General features: G+C 39.6%; 1 pseudogene; it reads right to left on the reverse strand.

The window, feature by feature from the left end:
- Positions 1–7,632: 7,632 nt before the first annotated feature.
- LOC135223026 (N-acetylated-alpha-linked acidic dipeptidase 2-like) overlaps positions 7,633–19,373 on the reverse strand; it is a 40,141-nt pseudogene continuing 28,400 nt past the window's right edge.

Genomic DNA, 19,373 nt, shown 5'->3' on the forward strand with positions numbered 1-19,373 from the left:
CAAATCACCATGCACCCAAATGGATGACCACAGGAAGAACATACTTAGTCCAGAAAGACAAGAGTAAGGGAAATATAGCCAGTAACTACAGGCCTATCACCTGCCTACCAATAATGTGGAAGTTACTAACAGGTATCATCAGCGAAAGGCTATACAACTACCTAGAGGATAGAGACACCATCTCCCACCAACAGAAAGGCTGCAGAAGGAAGTGTAGGGTCACAAAAGACCAGCTCCTGATAGACAAAATGGTAATGAAGAATAGTAAGAGAAGGAAAACCAACCTAAGCATGGCATGGATAGACTATAAGAAAGCCTTCGACATGATACCACACACATGGCTAAAAGAATGGGCAGAGGAAAACACCATCAACATCCTCAAAAATACAATGCGCAACTGGAATACAATACTTACAAGCTCGGGAATAAGACTATCAGCCATTAATATCAGGAGAGGGATCTTCCAGGGTGACTCACTGTCCCCACTACTCTTCGTAGTAGCAATGATCCCCATGATAAAAGTACTGCAGAAGATGGATGCCGGGTACCAACTCAAGAAAAGAGGCAACAGACTTAACCATTTGATGTTCATGGACGACATCAAGCTGTATGGTAAGAGCATCAAGGAAATAGATAACCTAATCCAGATTGAAAGGATTGTATCTGGGGACATCAGGATGGGGTTTGGAATAGAAAAATGTGCCTTAGTCAACATACAAAAGGGCAAAGTAACAAGGACTGAAGGGGCAAAGCTACCAGATGGGAACAACATCAAACACATAGATGAGACGGGATACAAATACCTGAGAATAATGGAAGGAGGGGATATAAAACACCAAGAGATGAAGGACACGATCAGGAAAGAATATATGCAGAGACTCAAGGCGATCCTCAAGTCAAAACTCAACGATAGAAATATGATAAAAGCCATAAACACACGGGCAGTACCAGTAATCAGATACAGCGCAGGAATAGTGGAATGGACGAAGGCAGAACTCTGCAACATAGACCAGAAAACTAGGAAACATATGACAATACACAAAGCAAAACACCAAGAGCAAAATACGGACAGACTTATACATAACACGAAAGGAAGGAGGGAGAGGACTGCGTCAAACATCGAGAACAGAGCACTGGGGCAATATCTGAAAACCAGGTGAAGACGAGTGGCTCAAGGTGCATGGGAAGAAAGACTGATAAAAGTAGACGAAGACCCAGAAATATAAAGAGACAGGAGAATGACAAACAGAACAGAGGAATGGCACAACAAACTAATGCACGGACAATACATGAGACAGACTAAATAATTGGCCAGCGATGACACATGGCAATGGTTACGGAGGGGAGAGCTCAAGAAGGAAACTGAAGGAATGATAACAGCAGCACAAGATCAGGACCTAAGAACCAGATATGTTCAAAGAACGATAGATGGAAATAACATCTCTCCCATATGTAGGAACTGCAATACGAAAAATGAGACCATAAACCACATAGCTAGCGAATGTCCGGCACTTGCTCAGAGCCACACTGGAGCCTGTGCAAGAAACGCCAGATACCTTGCAGTAATAAGTGGTACGACCACCAACCTGAAGGAGTGATAGAAAACGAACAGGTAAATATCCTCTGGGACTATGGTATCAGAACAGATAGAGTGATACGTCCAAATAGACCAGACGTGACGTTGCTTGACAAAATCAAGAAGAAAGTATCACTCACTGATGTCGCAATACCATGGAACACCAGAGTTGAAGAGAAAGAAAGGGAAAAAATGGATAAGTATCAAGACCTGAAAATAGAAATAAGTAGGATATGGATATGCCAGTGGAAATTGTACCCATAATCATAGGAACACTAGGCACGATCCCAAGATCTCTGAAAAGGAATCTGGAAAAACTAGAGGCTGAAGTAGCTCCAGGACTCATGCAGAAGAGTGTGATCCTAGAAACGGCGCACATAGTAAGAAAAGTGATGGACTAAAATAAGGGGGGGGCAGGATGCAACCCGGAACCCCACACTATAAATACCACCCAGTCGAATTGGAGGACTGTGATAGAGCAAAAAAAAAAATAAATAAATAAAAATAAAAAATATATAATAATAATAATAATAATAATAATAATAAATAATAATAATAATAATAATAATGATAATGATAATGATAATGATAAGATAATGATAATGATAATGATAATGATAATAATAATAATAATAATAATAATAATAATAATAATAATAATATCATTATTATTATTATTATGCTGTTGAATAAAATGGCAGAATTCAGCGAATTAATCTTAATCTTATATGTTATCTTTTTACTGAATTTATAATAATAATAATAATGTAACCTGATACAGACGAAGCAGTACCCCATCAGGTTCCTGTGTATTGTGTTCCTTTTTCAAATCACTGTCAATTTCCGTAATCATCCGCCCCTTTTGCGTCGTGCAATGGCTTTGCTCTTCCCGGAGACAGCGATCTCTTCCATTTGGCAAATTAATGAAGAAAACGTATTACTTTATCAGGTCGTTGTTGTCGTCAGAGACAGATTTCCTTCAATTAACTGCTAATTATCCATTTACCGAACGACTATACAGCCTTCCAAGGTGATTTCTTGATTGACCAAACAAATGAATTCAAACTATTCATAATTGATCACGTGTCTACGAACTCCCGAGGAAGATTCTTTACTATAGTAGATTCACATCAACCGTGCATTTGATGTCTAGGCCAGTCCCTTACAACGCTCCTGATTGGCTGTTGATAAGCCAATCACAGGGTTGGAAACTCTCAGTTTCTCGAGTGAGTTCACATAAGCAGGATGTATGTTCCACCTCTCCAGGGATACGTCTTTCAAAAGTATCCCTCGGGAGAGGTGGAACATAGGCAGGATGCCTGCGTGAACTCTCGAGAGAGACCGAGAGTTTCCAGCCTTGTGATTGGCTTATCAACAGCCAATCGGGAGCGTCGTAAGGGACGGGCCTAGACATCAAATGCACGGTTGATGTGAATCTACTATAGGATTATTATCTGAATTAATCTACTGACTACTGCCTTCCAAGGCCAATTCTTTCTCTGTCAGGCATATTCATTCAGATTATTCTCAATGAATAGAATGACTACTGCCTTCCAATGAAAATTCCTGATAAAGGAAATCATTTCAGATTATTCCGAATGAATCTGGTGACTACCTCTTTTCAAGATGGATTCTTTATGAAGAAAATTAATTCAGACCATTCAGTCAGGTGACTACTGTCCTCTAAAGTAGATTCTTTGCATATCAGGCAGATGAATTCAGACTGACTACTGCTTTCCAAGGTGGATTCTTTGTCAGGCTTATCAATTCTGACTAACCGGAATTAATCTGGTGACTACTGCCTTCCAAGGCAAATTAATTCAGCCAATTCTGATCTAATCTGGTGACTACTGCCTAAGTGGATTCTCTATAAAGAAAATTAATGCAGACTACTATTCTTAATTAGCCAGGTGACTATTGGCTTCCAGGGTGAATTCTTGATAAAGGAAATTAATTCAGAGTATCCATAGTTAATCAAGTGGCCACTGTCTTGTCAGTCGGATTCTTTATAATTGCAAATTAATTCAGACAATTTAGGTGATTACTTCCTTCTACGATGTGTTCATGAGAGAACTTTAATTCAGACTATTCTGAATTAGCCAAGCGACTTAATGCCTTCCCTAGGGGATTTTGATCATCAATCTTGCGAATTAACACAGCGGGCATTTTACTGTATCAGCTGAACCTACGTAGCCTTCCAAGCGCAGATATGATGAATACAGAGAATAAAGACGAGTCGTGACTCTTATCGAGTGACTACTGTCCACCAAGGAACATCCGTTGTACAGACGGGCCACCTAGGGTGTCATGTATGCAAGATATATTATATACCGTAGACAAGTTCAGTTCAACGCTATTGCACACCACTGCATCATGCTTAAATGTTGTAATTGTAACCAATTATTACTGTATCAGTATCGAGTCAGACACACAAGCTTCGACCATGTTAAATTCTACCTCATGTAGTACGTAGGATATGATTCCTTATTGCGTACTGAGTTCCGATGCTCCCGTGTTTGTTATGATTCGATTATATACGCTTTGTATTTTGTATAATCTACTACGCGCCTTCTTCAATGAAGGGCGATATTAAAGCGATATCTTTCTCGCTTGAAGGAAGATATCGCTTTAATATCACCCTTTATCCCCCGACCTCGGCAACGAAAGATGTTATTCCACCTCCAATACTAAAAGACCATCTTTTAAGGCCCCCATACACTGAACGATTGTCTGAATGACTGTCTGAACGATTGTCGTTATCGACCCACACACACACCACACACACACACACACACACACACACACTATTCATACAGTTTGACCAAAGATTTTGTCTCGAGTAGACATGGCATCATTTCTAGAAGAGATAGCGTTATATCGGCAGACAAACCCAGACATTGAACGATCTGTGTATGACAGACAGACTTAAGTCGCAAGCCAGCAACTTGGGTGTGATAATTCCCGCTGAGATCGTTCAGACACGAAGCTCCGCCCACTTTTGCATTCAGACAAGCCCATACACAGTGTTTTTGCGAACGATACAGACAGTCGTTCAGACAATCGTTCAGTGTATGGGGGCCTTTACTCTCACACAGGTAAGAAGAAACAATCATTGTTATCACAAAATAGAGAAGCCGCAACATAGTGTCCTGAGATAAGGCAGTTGTTTCTTGAACAACCGATGGGAGATCATCTCTGCCAACATAAGACGTGCAAAAAGGTCTCGCTGGAATTTCCCTGTCCAAACATCAACAGAACTGCGGCAGATCACAACAGGTTGACCATTACTTTAATGGGTGGTAACTACCTCCAGAGTCCCTGCTGTCATGCATGACTATGATATCGGCCTTCAGTTTTTTTATCCACCAGGTAAACTCAGCCTCGTCATTGCCATGAAGAGTAGAATTTCATACACATCGGGCAAAATAATACAAACTAGTCAACAGTTTGCTTCTTTCTTTCCCAGGTGGCTTTGGTAATTCATTGGGCCTATCAATGCAGTCTCGCTATTATCTTATTAGTTACTTTTGTCTTCCGGACCGATTATTTTGTTTCATTCAGAAGGCAAATTCATAATCTGTAAGGTGACTATTGTTTCCCAAACTGGGCTTTTATTCCTTGTACAGGATAATGCATACAGAAGTCATGACTTACTTCATCAGGTAACAACTGTCATCCAAGGTGGGCGTTTCCTATATTAGACGAACAGACAGATCGTAACTTTATTGGATGACTACTGCCTTCCAATGTAGATTTTTCTTTATCCAAAGAATTTCGCTCAGATAAGGCAATATATTATGAGGTGAAGATTGACCTAAGGTTGATATTTTTTCTGTCAGCAAAATTACAGATGAGCGAACACCTTATCAGGTTAAGATAGAAACAAGTTGTACTACCAATAAAAGTTACATGTTTCAAACAGCCTGACAGAACATACAATTTAGGCCAAAGGTCAAGCGCTGGGACCTATGAGGTCATTCAGCGATGGAATGAAAATTGAGAGTAAGGGGTTTAACAGGTATAAAAGGAGAAATACTTCTCATTTGCAGTTATTAGAAGATGATGGATAATCAGATGGAAGGAAGAATATGAACGGAGGTACAATAAAAGTGATGAATGGGGGTTCCAGCTAGGGGCCGAAGGGACACTGCAAAGAACCGTATGAAAGCCTACAGTGCACCGCTTGAGGATGACTGTGACTAGGTGCAACTGACTGGTTCATTTCTGTAAACCAGTGTCATCCAAGAAGGAGGTCACTGATCACTCAAAAATTCATTGCTGTGGGAAGATGTCAGACCCATCTCCCTTATTCTATATACCTTGGTCAGACCAATAATGTCGACCTGAGTCTTTGATAACGGCCATTTAGACTTATCTAATTAAATCTAAAAATTCTTAAAATTTCTCTAATTGTGTTGTTTTAAAAGTCCTTGAAGACTACGTGGAAAAATCACTATTCAAGCTTTGCAGATTTTTGTGTGATACCATTGGTTGTTGAATAATTCCATCGCTGTTATGGCGTAATATTAAAGTGAAGAGACTAGCCAATTGTGCTTGTCTAATTCTGTCAATACGGTTATCTTAATACGACTAAAGATTCGAATCAGCATTGTACATTGTGCACGATTGTGACGAGTAAGTACAGAAGGTTCCAAAACAGGTGCACGATGGTTAAACACACCAAACAGCAGAGGTCAGAAAACAGAGTCACGATGGTCGTGTACTGTACATATCTGATCCGAAAACAGGTTGGAAGAAACAGTGGTCGGGAAGACAGAAGATTCCTTGACAGTAAACAATGGTCGTTTAAAGTAACTGGAACAGGTAGCCTAAGAAAAGTGGAGCATGATTTTCATGCACAATTTACCAAAATAATGCTGTATGGTGGGCGTACATGTAAGCGATCATAAAACAGGTGCACGATAGTTAACCAACACAACTGAACCGAAAATAACTGTAGCCCTTGTACATAGTAAATGACCAGGGAGCAGCAGAATGATGGTTGCTGAGTGGTAAAGAACAGCTTATGTTTATGTGAAACTATGCACATGATTGTCGGGTGCACGGCTGATCAAATGTAGGTGCACGATGGTGAATGTACATATAAATGACCAGTGTTCCCCTACGGCTTAATAATTTAATGCGGGAAACAGACGCAAAATGGCAGGGGAAAAAATAGGCACAAATAGCATAGTATCCATATAACTAATAGAAAAGGTAGCCCTTAAAGAAAACAGTTGCATATGAAGCGTAAACTCCTATAACAAGTGCAATTTTTTTTTTTTTTTTTTTTTTTTCCTTTTCGAACCTTGTCGTTAAGATAACCGTATTAACAGGATTAGACATTCCCAACTGGGTAGCCTCTCCACTTGAATATTACGCCATAACAGTGATTAACTTATTCAACAACCAACTGTATTACGCAAAAAACTGCAAAGCTTGAATAGTGATGTTTCCACGTACTACCTACTCTTCAAGAACATTTAAAATAATACTGTTAGATGTTTATTTGTGTTTTTTTTTACGCTGCATGGAACCAGTGGTTATTCAGCAACGGGACCAACGGCTTTACGTGACTGCCGAACTACGTCTAGAGTGAACTTCTATCATCAGAAATCACATCTCTGACTCCTCAATGGAATGCCCGAGAATCGAACTCTGTGGCACGCCAGCACCATACCGACCACGCCACTGAGGTGCTTAAAGTTTGAGAAATGTTAAGCATTCTTAGATTTAATTATTTAACTCTAAATGCCCGTTATCAAAGACTTAGGTCGACTTTATTAGTCTGACATCTTCCCACCTCGATGAATCTATGCTATAGGTATTTTGAGTGATCTGTGACTTTACCTTTTACCTACTTTTCAATTCATTGACAATCAAACCTAAGAAATTTCCCCCATCCTTCGTTTTCCCACTGAAAGAGGACAGTGTATCTTTCTTCAGATCACAACCCCACTTATAATCTACCCCCTTCTTACTCTTGAATTGCCCGGCTCCATACCCAAGCCCTTTAACTTGGCGTTCGGACAGCCATGTACATTAAAAACCAAATTCCATATTTATACGCCTTTAATATCAAAAGTCTACATTAAAATTTATCACAGACCTTACAATGTGTGTAAAAACAATTCAGAAACAGCCTATTCTCCGTAACCAGCATGGTCACTACACGCACTTGTCAAAAAATGCCAAATCTTTTACCTTTCTGCGCTGAAACAGTTTAATATGGCGAAAATATCTAGCTAATCTTTACTTAACATGAACATAAACTCTTTTTATTTGTCTTTGCCCACGACAAGTTTGTCTCCTACACAAACTTCAAAGACTGGCAACAGATTGAGCTGCTGCTACCAGAGGTCACCAGAGGTCGTCCGTGAGTACTTTGGCAGCGGTGTTTAACAGGTGCGTCACTGCAGCTAGATGCTGAGCGAAGGTCCTCCAAAGGGCGTCCCGTTTGTCCTCTGGTGTTTCAGTAATGGCCACGAGTGTGTCCTTGAGTCCCGCGAAGGCTGTCCCTGAATAGGCGTCCTTCTGGCTTGGCGCCATCACGATGTGGCTGTTATGGAGGAGGAGGGCTCGTGGGATTAATCACCCCGTTTCAAGGTGGGGTTTTAGGACACCTTAATCTTAAAGTTGATTTTGCATATCAACTGTTGCACGGATAGTGGTCTTATTCTTGAAAAGAAATTGCACGGTTGCAAATCAAATTTTGCATTGAACATTGCCTTACTGTTGAAAAATAAAAATTTTGCAGAAAAACTGCAGCAAAGAACATGAGCTTCTGCAAGTCCTGCTTGAATAATTCATGTTTAAGTGAACCACATAATTGCTTGGGAACTAACGGGGTCTCATCTTGAGAAAAAAAATTAGCAAATGATCTGCTGCAAAGAACATGGGTTTTAGTAAGCCATGCTTTACTAATCTATTTGTAAGTGAATGCCTACAGAGCTTACAAACTGAGAAAACTCCACAATGGAATATGCTATCTTTAAAGCATTCCTAGAGCGAGCGAAATCCTCTTTGCAAAGAGCAATACATAAAAATAATCCTTTCTTCAGATAAATGTTATGCAAATCACGTTTCTTTAGTCATGCGTTATCTGCCAAGAATAGTTTCTACCCAGAAACCTAAAGTGGCAAATTCTTGCTATGATGGATAATTATGGACCTTGTGACATTCACCAGATCCACGGAGACAGTCCATTGAATTAAGAATGACCTCTTCTTAATGAGCTGTTTACTGTAACGCAGAATAGATGAGTTTGGGAATTTAATGAAGATAAAGAAAAATTGCTATTCACCACTATACTACAAAAGTTCACTAGCAAAGTTACTGACACAAAGTGCGCAGTAGAAAATAATTCCCCTTTGGCCAAACCGGAAACCTTACAGAATGCCCTCTCAGCCTCCCCTATCCAGAGGTTTATCATAGCAGAAGGTACTTTAGCCCCTTTCAGTTGTCTTTTTCATCTTGCCTCTCTAAGAGATGATTCCACATAAACTAGGACTGAATACCCCAATAGCAACTACCGGTTTCTACTGAGTGAATAGAAAGGTCACAGTGCGATGGTCACTGATTTGAAGTGGTATTATGACCACATACAGATCCTGCTGAGATGACCGACTTGGGCACACTCGAGAAGCAGTAGTAGAGCTATCACATTATAATTTGATTAAACGTTAGACAACATTTCTATTACAGTAGATATTATCATTGGAAGATATGAATAAAAATATTAAAAACTCACATCTCTCGGTAAGGCCTGTTTCAATTTTGACCATACAAGTTTTGAACTTAAACAAACACTAAGTACACATCTTTCGATATAAGTACTACACAGAGATCGTGTGAATCAAATGAAAGCTACCTATACTTCCACCTGACACAAAATGGCATAACTTCCTACTCTCAGATTTCTTCTACAGACTTAATGTTTACAACATACGTACTAGTCTGTAATGTATTTCATTTTCATACTCCAGGCCTTTGGTTTAATATAGCCTTTGTTTTAACATTATTCCAAATTGGATCGTATAGTTTATCTAGAATTTGTCACTTCACATTTTATTTTTTCCCTTTCAGAGCTTTAGCTAAAGATGCTTCGTTCAACGCAGCAATTTCTTCTATGTGCAATTCTGCTTATCAGACATTTCTGATAGATCTGATTTCTATAGAATTCGTATTTTTTTACTTTAAATTGTTTTATTTTTTCTCTATTCAACACCTCCATGTAATATGGACTACTTCTTTGATCACAACATAAAATTTGATTTCGAAAGGATCTGCATTGCCTATTTGTCATTTTCGTCCAATTCGCACCTTTATTTCTTATGTAATATATTTATCTTTATTCAGAACTACATTCTTTGTGGATTATACTGTTCCTATTAAAAAAAAATTATTCTCTGTTAACTATTATACATATATTCCCCAAGTCTGACCTTCATTTATTTGGATAAATACTTTTCAATAGAACTTTAATTTGTTTTTTATGATCATATTAATCAAAACGCCCCCTTTTCGGATCTTCATATTTAAGGAATAAACAATGCTCAATTTTAATGATTATATTTCCACCAATTAGGACTTTCATTTCTGAAGTACCCTGCTTTCGGACCTATATTCTAAGGACTTATATTTAATGCCCCACCCCCCACCCCCACCCCGCCTCAACAACACAATTTCTACCTTTATTCTTTTTTAGGATTATAGTTTAAATTGAATTGAATATAGTATTTGGGCCAACGGCCAAGCACTGGGACCTATTCAGCGCCGAAGTGAAAATTGGACAGTAGTAAAGATTTGAAAGGTGTAACAGGAGGAAAACCTCGCGGTTGCACTAACGAATCAAGTGTTAAGAGAGGGTGGAAAGTCAGATAGAAGAGAGAGAAAAGGAAAACAGGTACAGTAAAGAACCTTAAGTAATGCCAACAGTGGGGATTATATCTAAATTTCAACCGGTTAAGACCAGATTCAAGGATCACATCTAATCCCCCCCCATTTCACTTTCGAACTTCAAATCTAAGGGAATATATTTAAATGGCCCCGATCTGACCTTTCATTCGTAAGAATCCTATTAACTTTTCCCCCAGTCAGGACCTTTTATTTTATTAAGGATTCTACTACACTTTAACTTACTTGTACTCCGGTCTCCCAGGTAACCCTCGCGGATCGATGAAAGCTCTCTCCACCATCATTTGTTGGTCGTTAACTTGTACGCACCTGGAGTGGACTGAGAAAAAATCGTTATTGAAATAATTGAATTGAATATAGGATTTAGACCAAAGTCCAAGCACTGGGACCTGTGTGGTCATTCAGCGCTGAAACGGAATTTGACAGCAAAAGGTGTGAGTGTAACCGGAGGAAAAACTCGCAGTTGCAAAACTATGAATCAACTGGTAGGAGGGGTTGGAAAGTCACATGGAAGAAAGAGACAATGAAACGAGGTAAAGTAAAAGGAACAAAAGGGGTCGCAGCTTAGGGCCAAAGACACGCTTCAAAAATCCTTAAGTAATGCCTACGGTGCACCGCGTGAGGTGCACTAACTGCACTAACCCCCTACGGGGAGTTATTGAAACGTACACAAAATAATGGTTAAATATTACCAAAAAGAATTGCAAAGCATTTTCAAAAACTGACTACAAACTGAATATACTGTCCACAAGCTTAAAATGTTAAAAGTTCAACTAGTATTCAACTTTAAATCTGTAATGCGCAAAAAAAACTTACTAACATTCATATAATAAGGAAAACGCGTATTTCAAATGCTAACCACAAAATGGAAATGTTAAAATCCCCTAATATTTAAGTATTTAACTTTATAAATTGTAACTTTACATCTGTAATAAAAAAAAAAAAAACTTATTTCACCTACTGCCCTCAACCCTGAGAACCTAAGTCACCGACATTCACTTTAAACTCTGAAAATTGAAATATTTCACCAAAAAGAAAACATACCATTTGGCGCAGTCTGACCTTATACTATATATACTCTGTTTTTTTTTTTTTTTTTCGAGATTCTGTCCATCCGCCTGTGATGTTTGCGCGAATATTAACGGTGTAATTTGCATACAATAATTATTACAACACTTTTCAGTTGCAAATGTACACCCAGATATCCTTTTATTTACATAAACTTACACATAGCGTAACTATTTAAAGCCCGCCGGGACTCAGTGCTACCATGCCAAAACACCACAGGCGGATGGACAGATGGAAAAAAAACCGAGTATAGTTAACTTACTTTTCCAAGTCGACTTGTTTCAGTTCTTCGGTGAAATCCTTCACTATCTTGTGAAAGTTTGCAACGGCTTCTGTGAAGAACTCTGAAAAAGAAATGACACCAAGATATCTCAGATGAAAAGGCTCCTGTTACCTACAGTTATGAACGGAACGAAAGAAAACCCCAAGGTGTAGCAACCTATACTGGAACGGAACGAAAGAAAACCCCAAGGTGTAGCCTAGAACGGAACGAAAGAAAACCCCCAAGGTGTAGCCTAGAACGGAACGAAAGAAAACCCCAAGGTGTAGCCTAGAACGGAACGAAAGAAACCCCAAAAACCCCAAGGTGTGTAGCTAGAACGGAACGAAAGAAAACCCCAAGGTGTAGCCTATACTGGAACGGAACGAAAGAAAACCCCAAGGTGTAGTAGCCTATACTGTACTGAGCGACAAGCATAGAGTCAGAGCTCATACAAGATAACTGTCTGAAAGGAACTGAATGATAAAGATTCACATAAGTACTTAAATAGCACAATTCTTACTCTACTAATTAGGTCTATAACAATCAAAAATAATAATGAATGTACTAATATAAATTTTACCAAAGGCCAAACACTGGGACCTATGAGGTCATTCTGCACTGAAAATGAAACAGAGTAAGGTTTTAAGAAAAGAATTGAGCTGTTCCACTGTGAAACAGGAAAGTGTGGAAAGTCAAGATAGAAGAAACACAACTATGAACAGATGAAGAGGAATAAAAATGAAAGGGGTTGCACAGCTGCAAAGTCGAAGGGATGCTGCACAGAACCCCAAGTAATGCCTACAGTGCACCGCGTGAGATGCACTGTCGACATTATCCCTTTACGGAAATAATAATAATAATAGAATAATAATAATAATAATAATAATAATATGTGGCGCCGTGGAGGAGTGGGTTAGGTCGCAATAGACTTAAGTCCAGTTAAGCAACAACTGGCTCTGGTCAGTCGTTGGATGGGTGACCGCTCTCCTCGGAGTTGATTCCTTGGGAAAGGATCTTTACCATAATTTCCTCAGTCTACTCAGCTGTAAATGAGTACCTATCCCTGATGGGGTAGGGTCCAGCTATGGGTTAAATAGCAAAACTCAGCAATGATGGAAAGAAATGAAGGATTAAACGACAACGACGTAAATGGAACCTCTGGCAACAGAGGAGCTTCGTCCGGCAACCAGGTATTCAACCCAATTGAAGGGGAAAGACGGTCAGGTACTTGGAGGTCGTCATCCAGCAACTGATCACCACAACGACAATAATCAACAGCCTGAGATGAGCTACAGAGGCAAAAAGGAAGAAATGGACAAGAGAAGAAAATAAGGAAATATGGAGAAGCTACATCAGAAGCAACCCGACGGAGAGAGGATATAGAAGAAGATTGGTCAACATCTGGAATGAGAGGAATAACACCCCCCACAGAGCAGAGGCTGGCAGACCAAGTAAGGAACATAAAGAAAAAGAAACTGGCTCTCCCACAGAAAGAGAAGAACTGGAAAGGGAAATGTCACACGACAACGAATTACACGAAGACGAACTGAGAGACGATGCACAGAAGACGACAGGGAGGATGAGGTATCAACAACGACACACGAAGAAACACCGACGAAGTAACAGAGAGGACGGAATGGGTAGAAAAGATTAGACAATGGATGGAGCCAGATACAGAAAGAACAAAGATCCCCTCCATGAAAGCCTACAACACCAAGAAATTAAGGGAGAAAACAAGTGAGGTCAATGAAATAATGGCCATAATACACACCACCAGTATCACAGAAACAAATAACTTGACATATGCAGGAGCAAGATTAGTAGCAGAACTGATGGGAATTCGAACACCAACACCACCAGCACAACCAACCCAACAGAAACCAAAACAGCAACCTCCTTGGAAAAGGCGCCTGGAAAAGCAAATACATGGTGATGAGATCTGACTTGAGTAAACTGAAAGAGATGGCAGAAAAAAGGCTAAGAAGCAAGAAAACAAGGGAGGAAACTCAACGAGAAATACAAAGTACAAGAGAGGGGATTAAACAACACAATAGAAGATGTAAAAACAGAGGCTTAAGGCCAAAGCACATAAGATCCAACGGTACATGAACAGGAATAAGGGATACCAACAGAACAAACTATTCGGAACCAACCAGAAAAGACTATACAGCCAACTAAGAGGAAGGAGCAACCACCCAGAAATTCCTGAAGCCGAACCAAGTAAGAGACTCTGGGAAAACATATGGAGCAATCCGGTATCACACAACAAACATGCAACATGGCTCCAGGAAGTCAAGGAAGAAGAAACAGGGAGAATAAAACAAAGATTCACAGACATCACGACAGACACAGTCAGACACCAACTAAAGAAAATGCCAAACTGGAAAGCCCCAGGTCCCGATGAAGTCCATGGATACTGGCTCAAAAACTTCAAGGCCCTACACCCACGAATAGCAGAACAACTCCAGCATTGTATCTCAAATCACCAAGCACCCAAATGGATGACCACAGGAAGAACATCCTTAGTACAAAAAGACAAGAGTAAGGGAAGGGAAATATAGCCAGTAACTACAGGCCTATCACCTGCTACCAATAAGTGGAAGTTACTAACAGGTATCATCAGTGAAAGGCTATACAACTACCTAGAGGAGACAAACACCATCCCCCACCAACAGAAAAGGCTGCAGAAGGAAGTGTAGGGGCACAAAAGACCAGCTCCTCATAGACAAAATGGTAATGAAGAACAGTAGGAGAAGGAAAACCAACCTAAGCATGGCATGGATAGACTATAAGAAAGTCTTCGACATGATACCACACACATGGCTAATAGAATGCCTGAAAATATATGGGGGCAGAGGAAAATACCATCAGCTTCTCAAAAATACAATGCGCAACTGGAATACAATACTTACAAGCTCTGGAATAAGACTAGCAGAGGTTAATAATCAGGAGAGGGATCTTCCAGGGCGACTCACTGTCCCCACGACTCTTCGTAGTAGCCATGATTCCCATGACAAAAGTACTACAGAAGATGGATGCCGGGCTACCAACTCAAGAAAAGAGGCAACAGAATCAACCATCTGATGTTCATGGACGACATCAAGCTGTATGGTAAGAGCATCAAGGAAATAGATACCCTAATCCAGACTGTGGAAGGATTGTATCTGGGGACATCAGGATGGAGTTTGGATAGAAAAAATGCGCCTTAGTCAACATACAAAAAGGCAAGTAACGAGAACTGAAGGGATAAAGCTACCAGATGGGAGCAACATCAAACACATAGATGAGACAGGATACAAATACCTGGGAATAATGGAAGGAGGAGATATAAAACACCAAGAGATGAAGGACACGATCAGGAAAGAATATATGCAGAGACTCAAGGCGATACTCAAGTCAAAACTGCGTCAACATCGAAACAGAGCACTGGGGCAATATCTGAAAACTAGTGAAGACGAGTGGCTAAAAAGTGCATGGAAGAAGGACTAATAAAAGCAGACGAAGACCCAGAAATATACGAGACAGGAGAAAGACAGAAAGAACAGAGGACTGGCACAACAAACCAATGCACGGACAATACATGAGACAGACTAAAGAACTAGCCAGCGATGACAATTGGCAATGGCTACAGAGGGGAGAGCTAAAGAAGGAAACTGAAGGAATGATAACAGCGGCACAAGATCAGGCCCTAAGAACCAGATATGTTCAAAGTACGATAGACGGAAATAAACATCTCTCCCATATGTAGGAAGTGCAATACGAAAAGTGAAACCATAAACCACATAGCAAGTGAATGCCCGGCACTTGCACAGAACCAGTACAAAAAGAGGCATGATTCAGTAGCAAAAGCCCTCCACTGGAGCCTGTGCAAGAAACTCAGCTACCTTGCAGTAATAAGTGGTACGAGCACCAACCTGAAGGAGTGATAGAAAAACGATCACGCAAAGATCCTCTGGGATTATGGTATCAGAACGGATAGGGTGATACGTGCAAACAGACAGACGTGACGTTGATTGACAAGGTCAAGAAGAAAGTATCACTCATTGATGTCGCAATACCATGGGACACCACAGTTGAAGAGAAAGAGAGGGAAAAATTGGATAAGTATCAAGATCTGAAAATAGAAATAAGAAGGATATGGGATATGCCAGTGGAAATCGTACCCATAATCATAGGAGCACTAGGCACGATCCCAAGATCCCTGAAAAGGAATCTAGAAAAACTAGAGGCTGAAGTAGCTCCAGGACTCATGCAGAAGAGTGTGATCCTAGAAACGGCACACATAGTAAGAAGAGTGATGGACTCCTAAGGAGGCAGGATGCAGCCCGGAACCCCACACTATAAATACCACCCAGTCGAATTGGAGGACTGTGATAGAGCAAAAAAAAAAAAAAAAAAAAAAAAAAAAAAAAAAAAAAAAAAAAAAAAAAAAAAAAAAAAAAAAAAAAAAAAAAAAAAAAAAAAAAAAAAAATAAGAATAATAATAATAATAATAATATTTTACAAAAAATCTCCTGATCACATAAGCCACTAAAAATGGTAAAGAATTCTATATTAATGTAAGTGTAAATATACATTTACACACACCGTGTATATATATATATATATATATATATATATATATATATATATATATATGTATGTATGTAGTATGTATGTATGTGTGTGTGTGTGTGTGGTCTGTGTATGTGAATGTGTATGTGTGTGTGTGTGTACAACAACGAAAGCTTCCGAGAAACTGCTAGATTCTCCTTATCACACTAACTAAAACAGCAAAGTTGCCACCAAAATAAAACATTTCAATAATATAATAATAATAATAAACAAGAAGACAAATTTGATTTGTATGTATATCTTATGAATATTAATTGTATCTTGACTATGTACATTACACGTATCTCCTACATCTTGACATGTACAAGACATTAAGACGAGGTGAAAATATACTTTACCCATGGTCATATTTCTCTCTGGGCAATCAAATCTCCATAGGTCTTGGTAATATCTTCCGAAGCCCTACTGATGAAATCGGCATATGCCCCTCCGAGAATAATGGAAGTATCTGTAATGAGTAAAAATTGTTATGGCATCATGGAATTTTGACTTGGCCTCATTATCCCAAATGTGTTGCATTTCGCTTTTTGTGCCTCACTGTCGAACTTCTCAGTTCTAGAGGTCCTTTATTCCTCGCACCGTTGGACTGAGGACAGTCTCTTTACTATAATGGAGCTTCAAAATCTCAAGGGGAGATGAATTACTAACCTATTGCTATCCCCCTGACGTTTTAGTACTTTTTTTTATCTCTTCATTAGTTTATATTTCCTTTCTTAACAAGCGAGAGCTCTTCTTTCTGTACTTTCCTTCACCTTATATCTTGCTTCTTAATGAGCACCATATTCTTTGGAAGCCTGGATTTCAAGTCAGTGGCCCCTGGGGGCCTTGTAACACATGAATTGGGTTATCTTCTGAATAATAATAATAATAATAATATAATAATAACAGAATAAAGCAACTGACCTTCGACTCCGAAAGCACTATGGCGGACATCCCCCAGAGAGCTGTCACTGCCTTATGGTAGAGGAAACCCCTGTCGTATATCTCGTCGACGAGGGCAAAAGTCTCGTACAGGGTATGGTACATTGGTTCTCCTAGAGTAACCTGGAATTTAAAAAGAACGCAAGTGGAATACAGAATGAAGACCAAAGGCCAAGCACTGGGACCTATGTGGTCATTCAGCGCTGAAATTGAAATTGAGAGTGGAAAGGTTTAACACGAGGGAAACCTCGCAGTTACAGTATGAAACATGTGTTAGGAGAAGGTGGATAGCAAGATGGAAGAGACAGGAAAAGAACGGAGGTACAGTAAAAGGAACGAAAGGGGTTGCGGCCAGGGGCCGAAAGGACTCTGCAAATATCCTTTAGTAATGCCTACAGTGCATCGCGTTAGGTGCACTGACGACACTACCCCCTACGGGACTGGAATTTAAAACAACGTCTTATTTTACACCGGCTTTATTGTGTTGTTGAGATTTCATTGTCGTAATGACCAGCAATTAAAAAAAACACCTAAGAACTTGATCTACAGCAACTCGATTCTTGCAATTAAGACAAAATCAAGTTGTGCTTCCTGAAACCTTCTAAATTAACGACAAGTTGTTTGAAATATGAAACTCTTTACCAAAACAAGCGCCCGGATTTAACTGAACTTGACAAGATGAGATCAAGGAATTTGAGAGACCAATTAAGTCATATTTAAGAATTACTCTATACAGTCTGCTTTCAGCCTCTCACACTGTCTAGGTGGCAAATGCCAGGTTGCCATCTTAAAAAGACAAGTGTGTCTAGATAGCATTTAAACAATAAGCCTTCCTGACGGTACACTAGCCTTAGACATAGTTATCAAGTAAAATTGTATTCTTCATGGAAAAAACGTTATCAAGAAAAACTAATGGTGCCATATTTCATTCAACCCCCTTCCTAAAACGGGCTGTCAGATTAATGTCAAGAAATGAAGGTGCCTTTTACGTTGGTGTCAAATTCAGAGTTTGGTCTATGGCCTACTGAACAAAATGCGCTCTGCGACTTACATTATCGTGTGTGTATCGCACATCCATGCTTGGAATGCCAATGTTATGCTGGAAGCCCTTGTAATCGCTGCCAGATCCTATGAACTGCATCAATGGCAGACCAGGCTGAACTGTGTCAGGTCTTCTCACAGCCCAAGTATCGTAAACGGTCGTTCGCCCTCCAGCCACTTCTTCCGGGTTCGGGTTGGGAATCTTTCAGAGAATAAAATATTTGAATATTCCTTTTCGACGTGGGAGAAAGTATACTAAATCAGTCAGTATTCCTTTGGGACATGTAATCCGCAAAGTCTACTACGTTTCATAACAATGTCCTCAGGCGACTTACCTTTTTTGTACCTTCGAAGATGATGTCGTACAACATAGGCGCTGACTTCGTCCGGAGAGTGTAATTACCTTAAAAGTAAAGTTATGAATAATGGTTTATTCAAACTAATTGGATCTTTCTGAGCGACATCAATCCTCATGCTGCTGAAACGATTACCTATTTTTGTATCAAAGTAGAAATGACTGCTGAAGGGATCTCCATACTTTAGAGAATGGCATTTATATTGTTTACATGAAAATGCAACAAATGGTTTATAAACTTGAAAAGCTCTGGATTCAAAAGACTTATCAGGACAATTAAGTGATATCTATTCAAGAATTAATTGCCCCATATTCCTACAGTTCCATTTGCTCGGGAAGCTGCAAGCTACATTTATCTTAACACCACAGAAATGACTTTTTAATATCATATGTAACCTTATTTCCAATAGCCATGACAAAACAAAAAATTTAATAGCTCAAGGCCACTTCTCATTCAGCGTCCTAGATAAGCAATGAGCCAAGGCTACAACTGCAGTATGCTAAGGAGAGGTGTCGGGCCTCCAGCGGCTGGAAAATAGATCCAGAAACACAACTGTTGTTGATGAGTTATCAGCAGAACAAGGACGAGTGGGAAGCCCGGAAAAATATGGAAAATGGCA

Source organism: Macrobrachium nipponense, chromosome 8, assembly GCF_015104395.2.
Source record: "Macrobrachium nipponense isolate FS-2020 chromosome 8, ASM1510439v2, whole genome shotgun sequence".
Lineage (NCBI taxonomy): Eukaryota > Metazoa > Arthropoda > Malacostraca > Decapoda > Palaemonidae > Macrobrachium > Macrobrachium nipponense.